We start from the raw sequence: 12,810 nt of genomic DNA, 5'->3' as shown, positions 1-12,810 counted from the left end.
GCTCTTCTGCTTTGTTCAGGTTCCGAAGCCATGTCATCCTCGCCGATGTAGCCCAGAAATGAAAATAGAACCATCTCTAAATATACAACAATGAGAGTCAAGCTCTGCTTTAAAAGGATGAGAGAACCAAGAAAAACTCCTTAAATCATAGAGTCTTTCTTTCAGAAAGTATGCATAAATCTAGAATTTGGCTCCTGGAGCCACTAGCCTTGATATTTAATTTAGTCTGCTTGACACTTTACAAACTAGCAGTGAAAGCTAATTAACACACTACTGAGACCAACACCCACTCATCCCAGTGTGCCCCGGATGTGGGGCAGAGACAGGCTGACTGGTCCACAAAGGCAGCAGCAGGACCATGGCTGCAGTGTCAAGGGGACAGTCTGCAAGGTTTGGGGCTGACATGGGACTGTAGGGCTCCCCAGCAAGGTGGGTGCATGGCTGTCATTGTTGCTACGTTTCACTTAGCTAAAAGCACAGTTTACAGTTGTTGAAGTTTGATTGATCTGTTGATAAACACTAATGTTTTCCAGTTGACAATTTCTCCATGTTAATTTCTTTAACGCTGGCAGACCTGCCTGGCAGGGCCCTATAAATAGTATCAGTGTCATCATCCTTTTTAAGTTATTAATGAGCCATCGTGTTTCAAGGGGCTGGGATTTGGGGACAGGTTGTGCTTGACTGCAGTTTCTGACATTGATACGTTAGCGTTTAGAACTTGGTTGAGATGAGAACATGTTTCTTAAAAAAAAATTGCAGCACTGGCCAAATGCATCCATAATAAAAGAGAGTTGTTTATAATTAGTGACTAATTAAACTTTGAAGAGAGGCATAAACTGCCAAGCCCCTCCACGCAGCATGTCCTTGATGCCGGGGCCTTAGTACTGTCCCCACCTCAACTGCAGCTGCCCTCTGCTTTCTTTGCTTCCTCTCTCTACACATACCCTGTTATCACTGAGATAAATGAATGCCTGACTCTGGACATCAGCTTTGGCCCAGACTGTTCTGTCTGCCAACTAGTGACAGGGGACCAGAGCAGACTTCTCCAATTAGCAGAGTCCCCTATCAGGCAGCTAGACACACTGTGTTTATGTTTGTGGACAGCGCACTGCAGCAGCTGAGCCTCTGGCCGAGGTCTCCTGCACTGATAAATGTGAGTCTAAAAGCAATACAGATACACAGACAAGGCAGCACAATACTGTTGATGACATCCTCTCCTTTTAACTTTCCTTACCCCTGTGAGGTGGTTCGGAGGAGCACCCAAAGTCTTATGCAGCAATCATGGTAGAGATGGGTTGCATCATGGTGGAGGATGGTGCATTGCTTCCTCATGGACATTGGTATGAATAGGACAGGTGACCAAGCTGGGTTTGTTATTGTGAAACTCAGGTATTTCTCTAGTCTTGAGTTCCCGCATTGCACAGAGAGGACCCTCTGCAGGATCACGGTTTTCTACTTAAATGCTTGCCTCAAATTTTCCTTCTAACTCTCCTATTTCCTTCACTTTGAGCAACTAGTGTCTAATTACGTTTATCTATTTTCTTTAGAGTTGATTTTGAATTCCTGACTCATGCGTGAATACATATTTCTATTCTGGTTACAAAGGTTCCTATATGTATTTTCAAAATAATTTAATAAATTTGTTCTCACCCAACGTATTACATTCAGAAGATCCTTCTCATATATCCTAACTTCAGGAAACACAGGGGCTGATGCTCTGGTGCTTCAATCCCAATATGTGTGGCCTGACAGCCTAGGAGCATGGAAACACAGAAAAGAATTTACACATTTGGTGTCCACTAAGGAGATTTTGCTCAGCTGAACAAAAATTAAATAAGTGCTCAGTTTCCCTGCTGGGTCTACCTACTTCTCAATTCTTTGCAAGGGAACTCAGCAAAAATAACTCAGGAAAAAAAAGCAAAGCTGATAATAAAACAATTTTTTTTACAGTAATCTAATTAAGTTATGTGCTATTCAAAGAATTTATGGAAAATTTGGGTTGGTACCTTTCTGTAAACCAACAACTTTCAGTATATAATTATTAGCCATAAACTGGCACCAAAGAAACAAATATGTGAGTTCAATGATCTTAATTATTTTTAGAAGCATTGAAACACAGTTTTGAAAATAAAGGTTAATAATGTGTTCACAGTTATAATGAGAAATGGTATCATAAAACTGAGATTTGCTTCCTTATATAGGGAGATAATTTGAGATATTTAAGGAATAAATTCATATTAATGAAAGTTAGTAGATTCAAACATTATATGAGGCTTGATTAAAGTTGAGATGTGATTATAAAACAGTAGCAAAAGAAGAAGAAGTGAAGAAGCAATTGTATTCATTTTTTCTTGGGTGAATTCTGAAGTGGCTTCAACAATAAGAATTGCCATAAGAGCTGAGTTTATTGGAGTAGCTGCATGCCCTCCCAGGAAACAAAGGTGAAGAGGAAATGCACTGCACCAAGCTTGTTTAAAGGAAAAGTAGAAATATTCTCAGGTAGCTACTGCCCTTCCTTAAGATCACTACCAGAAAATTGTCCAAGGTAATCATTGGCAGAAGAAATTGGGGAAAGATAAAGAGGAGTCAAAAAATTATATTTACTTGGTCCAAAACACTAACAACATGATTGTATATGTGGATCTTATAAAACTCCCTTGAGTTAGGGAAAGAAATAACATCTTGCCGTAATTCAAAATAACAAAGACTAATGTGGATATTAGACAATGTATATGATGGCAAATCCAGAGACCTGGTGACTTGCAGAAGTCAAATTTTCTGGATTTTTTTCATTGGTCATCTTCAAAATGGGAGACAAAATAGATGACCTCTGTCATCGTTGGTGATCTTGGTATTGTATTATTTCATTATTTCATATTTAACTATTTAAGGATATATGAGGTCTGTTGGGCAAAAGTCCATCTATTGTTAATATAACAAGAATGGTTTGCACAACATTGAAATAACTTGGCAACCAAGTAAAGAAGACTGGAATGCGCATGTGTGAACAATGACGACTTCACTGTCGTAGTCACTGGGGGCCGTAGAGATCGTTGAGTGAGCATGTGTACTGGGTGGCTTTAGCATTCAAAATGGTTTAGTGAGTAGAGCAACAAATCTGCATTGTTTCGCATTAAGCTTGGAAAATCTTCCATGGAAACTATTCAGATCATTCAGAAGGCCCCAGCTTTGGGCAACTGCTGATCGGCAACTTCAACAACGCACCCACTCATGTGTCACATCTCATGCAGAGTTTTTGGTGAAACATCAAATCACCCAGGTGACTTAGCCCCCACTACAGCCCAGATTTCGTGCCCTGCAACTTCTTGCTTTTCCTGAAACTAAAATCAGCTTTGAAAGGGAAGAGATTTCCAACTATCCATGAGATTCAGGAAAATAGGATGGGGCAGCTGATGGTGGTGACTGGGAGAACTGTGTGAGGTCTGTCCACAAGGCATCCAGCCATGTAATATGAAAAATAGAGACATTTATTGAAGATACAAGATACAAGAAGCATTGTACATAGGACAATGATGCCTCAGTCCCCTTCAAAGTAGTTATCTTGGGACCTCACACAATTCTCCCAATCACCATCAGCAACCCCATCATATTTTCCTGAATCTCATTGGTGGTCTGAAATCTCTTCCCTTTCAAAGGTGATTTTAGATTTGGGAAATGCCAGAAGTCGCAGGGCGCCAAATCTGGGCTGTTAGGGAGGTTGAGTCAACTGGACATGTTTCACCAAAAAACTCTGCACAAGAAGGGACGCATGAGGGGGCGTGTTGTCCTGATGAAGCTGCCAATCACCAGTTGTTCATAGCTATGGCCTAAATATTCCAAATAGTTTTCATGGAGGATTGTCCAAGCTTAATACAAAAAAGTTGATGCAGATTCATTGCTCCACTCACTCAGTCATTTTGAATGCGATGGTCACACAGCACACATGCTCACTCAGTGGAGTCTTCTGCCCCCACTGATGAGTACAATGAAGACATCACTGTTCATGCATGTGCATTCCAGTCCACTCTCCTTGAATGCCAGGGTACATTGATGTTGTTCTCATTATATCAACAAACTGTTCTCATTATATCAACATTAGCTTGAACTTTTCTGGACAGACCTCATGTATCTGTGTGTATATGTGTATATAATTTTGTACATAACCATCTAAATCATACTACATATATGCATACATACACAAATACATTAATATACACATATATATTCATGTGTGTGCATATGTATAAATAAATGCATGGGAAATAGGGTAAAAAAAAACAAAACACCAGTATTGACCAAAGTATAGCTAACCAGTCATAGCAATCATCTTCCTCTTTATAGTTGTAGTTTTAATGTGGCTTACGACAATCTGCAAAGGAAGTGCACATTTTTATATTTCAGCAACATTTCCCCACCCCCGAATTCTCTTGAAATGTGATTAAAATGTCTCTTATCATATGTAGTACAATTTAAAACAATTGAAACAAGCAAAAAAAATCTGTTTTAGGGAGCTTTGTTCTATCACTTCAGGTTCTATGATTCCAGGTAACAACAATAGAGTGAAACAGGACTTAGATGGGCTTGTCTAAGCGGGGAGTGGAGGAAATGTGTTTTCAGTAGTCATTTCTCTTGGCCTTGATCTTGGGAAGACCCATTTATGCTCAACAGGACACAGACAGTGTTAAAGAGAGGCCTGATATTTTCCTTTCTCTTCATTGAAACACGTACTAATAACTTTAAATCAACACCAATCATACTTCCAGTTCTATAGAAAGAAACCTCAATAAATTTTTTTTGTTCCTAAGAGTTCAATTTTAGGATAAAAAAGGGGCAAGTTACAAAGAAAGAAATGCTACTAGGGATATTATTTTGTATTGTTAAACACAATCCCTCGTTGTAGGCTTTAGTCAGACTCATTCAGACTAGTTTCTACACCATATTTTTAAAAGAAATGTTATACATGCCTGAGATAAAAATATATTGGTTGGCTGATGCCCACACTCCCTGCTGTGGCAATGTCCTCCTCTACTGCAGTTGCTACCCTGCTTGCTACATTTCTGGGAGAGCAGGACATGGCCTCTGGCATAGGCTTCCCTGACTATGACAGCACGTGTGTTCCCCTGTCCTCTTCTTGCAATGAGAGCATATTCACAGATCCTGCCTCACCTGGTGAAGACACTGCATGGCCATCTCAGTCTCCCCTTGCCTCAAACACCCCTCACACGTGAATGTTTCCCTTCGGATACTGTCCATTCCCTATTACCACCCACTTTTAAGTTGGCAATGACAACTGGCCAACTTAATGATTACGGAATGAACCAATGATTACATCATCATCAAAGAATAATGCAGTTATAGTCACATAATTGCCTGATTGAAAGAGACCTAGTAGAGAGGATAAGATAGTTGCTCAAATATAGCTGTTTGTAAAGAGGGCCAATACTTCCAATGAAGAACTGAAAGAGAAAAAGATGATTTCAGTTTTACATTTTATTAGTCAGAAATTCAATAAATCTCTTTAATCCAAGTTTTATAGTAGTTGCTGTTTAATTCCAATCTGAATGAGTCTGTCTGTATTATCATCATTATAAATAAACATTTGTTAAGTATTTACCAGAAATGTTTTGGAAGTTATAAATGTTGACAAGACATGCTGTGTTTGTCAGTGTAGGTGGTATTCTTTTTAAAAAATTATGTATTATTGATTATGCTATTACCATTGTCCCATTTTTCCCCATTTTATCCCCATCTACACCCCCCCTGCCCCCTCAGGCAATCCCCACACCATTGTCAGTGTCCATGGATCATGCATATGTGTTCTTTGGCTACTCTATTTTCTATGCTGTATTTTACCTCCCCATGACTATCCTGTAACTACCAATTTGTACTTGTTAATCCCTTCACTTTTTTCACGCATCCCCCTGACCCCTGTCCCATCTGGCTACCATCAATAAGTTCTCTGGATCTGTGACTGTTTCTGTTCTGCTTGCTTGTTTATTTTGTTTATTAGATTCAATTTTGTGATAGATATGCATTTTTTGCCATTTTATTATTCATATTTTGATCTCCTTTTTCTACAAGGAAACCCTCCAACATTTTATATAATGCTGGTCTCATGGTTATGTAGTCCTTTAGATTTTTCTTGTCTGGGAAGCTCTTTGTCTGTCCTTTGAGTCTAAAGGATAGCTTTTCTGGGTAGGTCAATCTTGGTTATAGGCCCTTGCTTTTCATCACTTTGAGTATTTCTTGTCAATCCCTCTTAGCCTGCAAAGTTTCTTTTGAGAAATCAGCTGATAGCCTTATGGGAGCTCTCTTGCAGGTAACTAACTGCTTTTCTCTTGCTGCTTTTAAGACTCTCTCTTTGCCTTTAACCTTTGGCATTTTAATTAAGTTGTGGCTTGGAGTGGACCTCTTCCATTTCATCTTGTTTGGGACTCTCTGTGCTTCCTGGGCTTGTATGTCTATTTCCTTCAACAAGTTAGGGAGGTTTTCTTTCATTATTTTTTCAAATAGGTTTCCAATTTCTTGCTTTCTCACTTTTCTTTCCAGCAAGCCCACAATGTGAATGTTGGTACACTTGAAGTTGTCCCAGAGGCTCCTTATGCTATCCTCATTTTTGGGGAGATTCTTTTTCTTGCTGTTCTGATTAGGCCTTTTTTGCTTTCTTATATTCCAAATTGCTGATTTGATTCTCAGCTTCATCCACTCCTCTGTTGGCTCCCTGCAAATTGTTCTTTATTTTAATTAGTATACCCTTCATTTCTGATTGATTCTTTTTTATGATTTCCATGCCATTTTTTATGCGGCTGAAGTTTTCACTATGTTCACTGAGCATCCTATATGCAGTGTTTTGAACGGCATCTAGTACCTTGCTTGTCTCCATTTTGTTTAGTTCTCTTTTCTGGAGTTGTCTTCTCTTCTTTGGTTTGGACTATATTTCTTTGTCTCCTCATTTTGGCAGTCTCCGTGTGTTTGTTTCTATGAATTAGGTATAGCTGCTATGTCCCCCAGGCTTGGTAGAGTGGCCTAATGTAGTAGGTGTCCTGTAAGGTCCAGTGGCACAGCCTCTCCTATAATCCAAGCTGGGTATTCAAGCTTGTTACCCACTGTTTGGGCTATGTACACCCTCCTGTTGTAGTTGAGCCTTGATTGCTATTGGCACACCCAAAGTCAGCTGTCACTTGTATTCTCTCTGGGGCTACACATATAAGCTACATAGAGATCTACAGATGGCTGCTACTTCTGCTGGGCTTGGAGGTGCTCAGATGAGGCCAAGCTGTGAACCAAGTCTTGCTGCTTCTAGTGCTAAGCCTGGGGCAACTTAATGAGATGCATGGGGCTCACCAAAGCCAAATGCTTCTTGTTTGAGCTAATTTAGTATAACATGAAATATGAGCCAAGACAAGCCATTTGTATGGTAAAACCACTGGGAACAGCTTGGGTGGGCCCAAAAGTTGGGTGGAGTGAAGCCTCAGAAAATCACCAGGATGGGGCAAACAGTGTGAGCCGGGTTGATGGAGTCTCAGATATCATGCCCACCTGCCAGCTCTGTGGCTCTGTGGGTGGAGGGTTCAGAAAAGGAACTGTAGCCTCTGCCAGCAGTTCTGTCTGGGAGAAAGTTGCCCCCCAGCTCTTGCCTCAGTGCAGTACAATTCAGTTCCTCCCCTCATGTCTCATCCCTTTCAATCTGCTGCCCCTGCACAGGGTCTCAGAGGGACTGAGTCTGAGTAAGTCTGTGCAGGGGCCCTTTAAGAGGAACTGCCAGGGAGTCCAGCAGTTTCTGTCTTCCACAGCCTCAATCCACAGCCTCAATCCCCACTGATTTTTATAGCCAAAAGTTATGGTGACTTTTCTTCCTGGCACTGGAATCCTGGGCTGGGCGGCCTGATAGTGGGTCTGGGATCCCTTGTTCCTTAGACATCCCTCCCGATTTTCATCCACCACACACGGGTGTGGGAATAGCCTGCTCTGTGTCTCTGCCCCTCCTTCCAGTCTCAGTGTGGTTTCTTCTTCAATTCTGTAGTTGAAGGACTTCAATTCAGCTTGATTTCTGGAGGTTCTGAATAATAGTTCTACAGTTTAGTTGTAATTTTTATGCCGTTGTGTTGAGATGCAAGCCGTGTTTACCTACACCATCATCTTGACTGGAAGTCTCTAGGTGGTATTCTGTTGTATAACAAAGAGACTCTTTCCAGAAATTTTACCTAAGTCTAGAAAAAGATTCATGGTCAGCTCGATTATAAAATGATTGGCTAGTTCCTATTGCTTGTTTTAGCAATTAAGGTCTCTACACACACTGTAGAGGTGTTCTAATGAATACCCTGCCAGGATTTTAGTGCAATGCAATTTGTATTAAAACCTTATAATGGAGTCCTGCAAAGGAAGGTCACTGCCATTTGTTTTTATTATGTGTATTGCAGGACACAAAGAAGAGAGAGGTCTTCTGATTTCTCATCTAGTAATTTTTCTGTGATTGTGGTACATTAGCTCACATGGATGCCAGTTGTGAAACTCGCTAAGTTTCAACAGTGTGACCATTGTGTATTATAGGAAATGGATGGATAGTAGACACTGTTGTGTGTTATTGCCTCTTCCATCCTGTGAGTAGCATATATTTAGAGAGACACTGCCAATGCCTCAGGATAAACACAGCCTTAAAACCTTCCACTCCAGAATATAAACTGCATGCTCCCTCAAGCTAAAGCCTTCCTGGAATACTCTATGCTTTATTGATTTTCTTCTTCTCTGAGCTCCCAAAGCTCTTAGTGTTTGTATCACCCCATTAAGAATGCTTTCATATACCATCTTGTACTATTAACTAATTGTTTCATGTGTATTGGCCTTGCACAATTTGATTGTTAGCACCTTTTGAGTAGAAATCCTTCTTCCTCTGTTTACCACCAATCACCAAGAATATCCTAGGAAAGTAATTGACACAAATAATCTATTGAATTACTGGTTGATTGATTAAAACATCTAAATTAACAAATTACATCTCACATTGGGATTATGCTTCTGGCTTTGGCTGAATTTTGATAAGAAGATGATATAACAAAGGGTCAGAAGTCAGGAACTAAAATAACACCTCAAATGTCAGGCAGCTGCCAGATAGCCTATTCCCAAAGAACACAAAATTGCTATTTAAGAAAATTACTTTGTCTTCCTAGGGAAAATTTTGAGAACATGAACATAATTAAAGAAATAATTTCAAGCTAAGAAAATAGCTTTTGAAGAAAATTAAGGATTTCAACCCACATTACTAGGTTCAGTGTTTACCTCAATGCAAAATAACCCTATAAGTGTTGAGCTCTTCAATGTCAGTTAAGATAGAGTCTCTCCTTAACCAGACATAAATGAGTGTTTGTGGTTTGGCATTATAAGCATAATGTTACATATGAGGTATTATGCAAGCACAGGGTGCTAAGAGGGGGAAGAATATTAATGATAAAATTCAAAGAGATCTGAATAAAGGAGGTGCTTACAGAAGTATAGCTGGGGTTAATTGAACTAACAAGGCATGTTAAAGTGTGCAGGAGCTAACAGCTGTTAAAAACTTATACCATTTCTAGGCATGAAGAGTCAGGACAGAAAATAGTGTTACTGGAATGCAAGGAGAGGTGGAACCATGGAGAATGGGCCGCCCAGATGGGATACAGTTATGGAGAGAGGCAGCCACTGCCAGAGACAGGGTTTTGCAGCAGGAAGGAAGCAGAAAGGAAGCTGTCCCTCTTCCTGCCTTTTGATGTCCTATCTCTGCCCCCATTAACTTAACTGGAAACCAGTTTTGATCGCATTTACTTGGCCAAAATAAGTCACATGAATAAACATGATAGTAAAATGGCAGGAAAGCATAATCCCCACCAAGGGTAGGACAGCTAATATTTGTGACTGATAGTAAAATCCACCAAGCTCACTGATTCCAAAGTTGCTGGAATTGGAAGCAAGTCCTTGAGTCATCTGGCTACTTGGGGCAATGATACAATGCATTGGTTATTTGCTTAATGACAGTTTCATGGCCTGTAGGGCAGCATCTTGACCTTGCAGGGTCCTGTGTCCCAGAGCGCTTCCCTGACTTTCCTGAATATACAGGTGCCTAAAGGGTAAGTTGTCCCCTTCTCCTGCCTTGTAATCTCCCTATATGACCTTCCATGTCCATTTTTGGCTCTTCTTTCCCTTGTTCTGTGGCCCAGGAGACTGCTTCTCTGGCTTGCTTTGTCTTGCCCCCTACTGGTTGGATTTAGCCAATGGGAAGCACTAGCAGAAAATCAGAGGGCACGAGCAGCGAGATAATTGAGGCTGTTTTTTCCAACCTTTCTACCCCCCTTTGACATCTGGCAGTGGCTACATTCTCCCCAGCAGATGGAAGTCCTTTCTGTGCCATGTCTGCGTCATCTATACCTTTTACATCTTAATAACTATCTGCATCCTGATGGGAGTGTTTCTAGTCAGGCCAAATTGGTGAAGTTTTGCTGCTGAAAAATTGCTTGTACAAACTTGTTGGCCTGTGAAGGATGGAAAAATGTTTTTATGTTTTTGGTGAAGTATCAACTTTCCATATTTATAACATTCATGGTGTCATAAGCTGCCTGTTGTTATATTTGAACATTTGTTTCTTGAACATGCTTATCCATATGTGATGAAGTTTCCCTCGACAGATTCCTTTGAAAAATCACATACCTGCTCATACCACTGAATAAATAAATCTCAGTCTGCCTTCCAATGATTGTGGCACTATTCAATTATTGTACATGATTCAAGACATCTTGTTCTTAGGTAGATTCATTGTATTTCCTTATTTTGGCACATCTAACTTTTACTTTTGGTTTATTACCTAAGTGAAAAAATAGACTTCTTGCAAAATATTTCTCAAGAAGTATGTTTGCTGTAGAGTCTCTTTAAAAAGCAGTCACCTTTATATAGAGAATCTATCAATCTTTTTAGAGTTTGAAGCGATCAAACCTTTTGCTCTTACTAGTTACCAGCAGAATTGATTGTCATATGAAACAATGATTCTTTAAGGGAATAGGACTAGAATAATTTCTTGGAAAAAGGATGTATTGGAGCAGGTATTTAAGGAAGGAAAAACAAAGTAATACAGGAGCAATAGGAGGAGCTAAGGACCTGCAAGTTGTCATGCTACTTTGGTGACATGGTCCTAACGAAACATCTAATGTCTGGGCAGCACTAGTTATCTATGTAGGACAACCTTCAAAATTTCTAATGATGCTCCTAGTAAATAATTCTTATAAAAGAACCAATTTGGTGCAGCGTTTCCAACCGCTTCTTTTATAAGCAAGTGTGCAGTCCCTGCACACGTATTGTTTTCTCCCTTAGTGTGCCTTGCTCTTCCCTCCTAGAAAACTTCCTTTTGCCTCTCTACCTTTAGTAATTCTCACCATTTTTCAAGAACTAGTCATGTATTATCCTCTCCAGTGAGCCTCTTCAATTCACCCCTGTCCAGAATAACCTCTTCTCTAAACTCTAAGACTTATTGCCTATAGGGTTGCTAGCTAATTAATCATATACTACGTGCATTTCTAGTACCATTTCCTTGCATTATTATTGAACTTTTCATGCATATGTATTATCTTTCTACCTAAGGACGGTGTTGAAAAAAAATTATATTACAAGGCTAGTTCAATTGAGTGCACTGAAGATGGTACAGTGTTGTATGGTGAGGCACTATGTGGTTGAGCAATTGTGGCAGCTCTGCCTGTAAAGAAAATTGCTTGTAGCTCTTCGTGATTTGGAGTATCTGAAATGATACTAAGATGGCCTTGTAATTTGATTTGTAAATAAGGATAGTACTTCTGACTTGCCCGATTTTCCCTATTTGCTCAGGTTGATAAAGAGAAAGGGAATTTTTTAATCTAACAAAAAATATAAAAATTGTGGGTGGAGATTTGCTGATGTGCTATGTAAAGGAGGAGATCCAGGCAGGATCCAGTATTCTGAAGAAAGCTGGAGTTAAAGAAGTTGGGGCCTGCGCAACTGGGCAGCGCTCAAGAGGGCTCTACAAGGCTTCCTAGATCTACCATGGCCTGTTAAAGGACTTTTTTTTTGCCAGGCTTTCAACGCAGAAACCATTCAGGGAGTAAGGCACATTATGGTCTAGGAAAAAGCTAAGGTTTCTGGTCCAAAGACGTCAATTGACATCCTAAATTATACAGGTTAGAGCACATAGGAATTGGTATGAGGGGTAAAATGCAGAGCAAGAACATGCCCTACAGTGCAGAGAAGGATGAGACAGTTGAGGACAAATCCCAAGAATCTGATTTCTGATGGGCAAGTAAGTCTTCATGGGAGAATTACTACAGAGTTACATGCAAATACGATAAGGTCCTTGAACTGCTTTGCCAAAATATTTTTTTCTGCCTAGAACACATATATGAATCTATTGGTTAATTATTTAGAAAAAGTACAGTAATGTGCCTTTACTCTTTACAATGATTATTTGCCTTATAATAGGGTTTGTTGTTTAAGTCCACCTTATAAATGCACTTTGCTTCAGCCCGTAATTGTTGATGTAAGCCTGTCCCCTCACACCAGTGCCACCACATAAAAGAAGCTTCAGGGCTCTCTCTCGCTGTTCACAGCCTTAGTCCTGAAGTGGTGGTCTTGACCGCCCCCTCCATTTTTTTCTTTTTTGGTTTTGCATTCCAGCCTGCCTTCGATCACCTCATCCTCAGCACTCATTGCCGGTTCTTGCCTTTCCAGCATCACCTTGTCTCACCTATTATTCTCCTTGTGCTTCACTATCATTCCCAGTCCTTCCCCCAATGACACTGACTTCACTGCCATAGGTAAATG

The sequence above is a fragment of the Pteronotus mesoamericanus genome, unplaced genomic scaffold, assembly GCF_021234165.1.
Source record: "Pteronotus mesoamericanus isolate MK-2021 breed Mesoamerican mustached bat unplaced genomic scaffold, CSHL_Meso_final contig_74, whole genome shotgun sequence".
NCBI lineage: Eukaryota > Metazoa > Chordata > Mammalia > Chiroptera > Mormoopidae > Pteronotus > Pteronotus mesoamericanus.
Note: the sequence above shows the minus strand (reverse complement) of the source record.